Source organism: Musca domestica, unplaced genomic scaffold (genome assembly GCF_030504385.1).
Source record: "Musca domestica strain aabys unplaced genomic scaffold, Musca_domestica.polishedcontigs.V.1.1 6, whole genome shotgun sequence".
Lineage (NCBI taxonomy): Eukaryota > Metazoa > Arthropoda > Insecta > Diptera > Muscidae > Musca > Musca domestica.
This window is the reverse complement of record NW_026712363.1, coordinates 2,813,627-2,816,704: the sequence shown is the minus strand read 5'-3', so window position 1 is coordinate 2,816,704 and position 3,078 is coordinate 2,813,627. Positions and strand designations below refer to the sequence as shown.

The window sequence follows — 3,078 nt, the reverse complement described above, 5'->3', positions numbered from 1 at the left end:
TTTCCCTTCTCATCGATTTTCCCACAATTTTCCAAATTTATTTTCTTTTCTTCACTTCACTGTTCTACTAAACATATTCATACGCACAGAGTTGCATTTTCCAACGCCGATCTAAAAGAATCGACTCAGCAAAAATCAACACAAACTTGGCACTACCTTTTTTTCACAAATCAGGAGACCTGCATATCCGGCTCATTTTCAGTTTGGCGTTCGATCATTGCCGGTTAAAACTAATGCCGGCTTGTTTATTTTATTGCGCCATGGCATTTATTTATTGTGAACACCACCGCAACAAAACTTCGAAATTGGCAAGTGTATCGCAGAAAATTTCGATGTGCGGGGTTTCTGTTCTTGCCAGTCTATTTTCTTTTACCTACATAAAAATGGAACTATGAAAAATCTTCGTTTTTCTGTGAAAATTCATGTGTGGACCTGAGGTAAGTTGATAAGAAAAAATATTTCTCCATGACACATTTTTTTTACCGCCAATCTTCTTATGCAGGAATTAATCAGATTACCCTCGGGACGCATATTCAATGTTTTTGGTGTCTCATTGACTTGGAGGTGTCTCAATTACCATGTGGTGTCTCAGCTATCACCGTTAATGCAGGTATACATGTATGTGTACCCACGCTTCATTCAATGAAGCGCTGTCGGCGCCACATAATCTGCATCATCTTGTGTGTGTGAGTGCCCATTTGTCTTCTTCTCATTCACACACATACTTGCTTGCATTACTCTACTCCAATTAGAGTTTCGTTAACGCAGCATGTGTGCATTCACCGCATGCATACCATTCAACCTACGGATGATGGTCGTCTCATTCACACACATACCTGCTTACATTACTCTACTCCCATTAGAGTTTCGTAAACGCAACATGTATGTATTCAATGAATGAACGATTTTTGGAGAACGCATTTGACTGAGGTTATGGTAAGTGACTGTTGTTATTTCCATACGAATATTTCGTTTGTTAATATTTTTGTTTTCTTTTCAGAATGGATTTCATCTACTATCAACGCATTATTTGAATCGATTGGGACATTGGAAAACAAGTGACCACACAAGCATACTGCTCATCACGGTATACCATAGGGGAACTTGTTACACCTAAACGTGCAATGAATTCTCTTAGCACACAGGTATTTTCCGTTCGAGGTCATATTGGACGCAAACACGTCATTTATGGTTCTTGTTACTTTGTGCCCAAATTATCTGCACAGCTTGGACCGATAACTCTATGAGTGGACGTACAGATAAAATCTTAAACTATGGTTGATTTTATTACTATTTCTAATTGTTTGTTTTTAATTTTTTTAGGTACCCCAACGATATGCCACGAACCTTTCAACATAGATCCCATCTCCTGATGCAGATATTTATGATCGCTTTATAAGGGTATAATTTTGGATTTCCCAGGTGGATGCAATATACCATTTAATTTTGTTATGGAGGAATACAAATTTATATATCCTTTTTGCTTGATATTTGGGATAGGTGAGTGTTTATTTGCTTCATGCTTAACCACATTATTAGCTCCATATTAAAATATTTAAGGGTTTAAATGATCATTACCCAATAGGTATATACCTGAATGTTTGTTTATATAGTTGGAATTAAATTGTTCGACAAGCATATTTTATGGGAGGTGAATTCTTTTATTTACCTGCCATCACACAAAAAATGATGGTAATAGTTGTGTGTACATTTTAGAGAAAATTATGTTTACCACTATATGTACGCAATCGTAATCGCTGAAGAATTTTTTTACTGCCCATTTATTAATGTTATTTTGCTTCTTTTTATATAGGTATTTTTTTGTTTGGTAACAGCAGTCTATGGACAGTTAACGGCGTCACCCCCTTGGAGTAGGGGGTGACGCCGTTAACTGTCCATAGAAAAACAGCGCAATATTTTTATACCTGAGGATTGTCAACTATTTCTCATTCTTGAAACACATCATGGAAAAAGTTTTACCAACCCAAATAGGTAAGTGTTTATTTCGTTTTTGTCACCAGTGGTCAATATGAGGTTAAGTGTGTGAAGTATATCAAGAAGGTTGTTTTTGGTATTGCGACTTCGGAGCTGTGTCTTTGCTGTGCGGGCATTTGTGCGTGGATATTTTTTTATCGCATGCGATAAAAACACATTGTGGTTCTTTCTTATATAATAAAATCCATGCGGTTTTATAAAAATTAAATTTTTTTATGAAAGGTTTACATCCACACGAAAAAAAATGAAATCAATGTCAGATCATATTGGGCAATGGATTAGTATTTGATATGGTCGCTTTACGGTTTATAGCATGCTACAATAATAATAATGTGTGGATGAACATATTGGTGTTTGAAAGTGAAGATCATTTGACAAATTGAAGAGGGAACCAATAACCTTCGTACATTATTGCCTAAAATTTAATACCTATGATTAATGCACTTCCTGAAAAGTATCTAAACATGGGATTTCCTCAGAATTTATTCATTGGTGACTTGATATGGCAATTTAATATTATTTTGACTACCTTGGTATAGTTCACATTGCCAACCTGTGCATGCTCTAACCTCAAATATTGATCTTTTTATTTGATTATAATGTATATTGCATTTATACCTTAATTCGTTCATTATATATTATTTATTGCTTTTTTTGTAATTTATTGTATCTGCTTTTTGACATTGGGGGAATAGATGTTTTGTATTTGAGAGATTATTAGCAGAAATTTACAGGTGTTTTTTTTTTTTTACATGCTAATATTTCGTTCCCTCATTTTGTTTTGTTATTTATTAAAAACTTTTGTTACGTTTCATTCTTCAGTCCCAACGTGGGGAACTCCCACACCCTGAGATATTTTTCTCAGCCGGGCTATATTTCGCTTGGTAACTTATTAGGGTGTTTTATATTTGTGAATAATTATCTTATAAAAAAAAAACAAATACAACATAGATTAAAAAATGTACATGAATGACAAACATTTATAAATCTATATTGCACTTATTTAACTTTATCACAGATATTATTGCACATTATTCAAGCCTTTATATCTTTAGTGTGGAAATGGCCAAGAGGTCTCCCCTG

The 3,078-nt window shown here is 34.4% G+C and overlaps 1 long non-coding RNA gene across 1 annotated transcript; it reads left to right on the top strand.

Moving 5' to 3' along the window:
* Positions 1–35: 35 nt before the first annotated feature.
* Positions 36–1,256, top strand: LOC131805664 (uncharacterized). Its single transcript, XR_009343758.1, has 3 exons — positions 36–437; positions 503–936; positions 1,001–1,256. It is a non-coding gene; the product is annotated as an uncharacterized LOC131805664 (long non-coding RNA).
* The last annotated feature ends 1,822 nt before the right edge of the window (positions 1,257–3,078 follow it).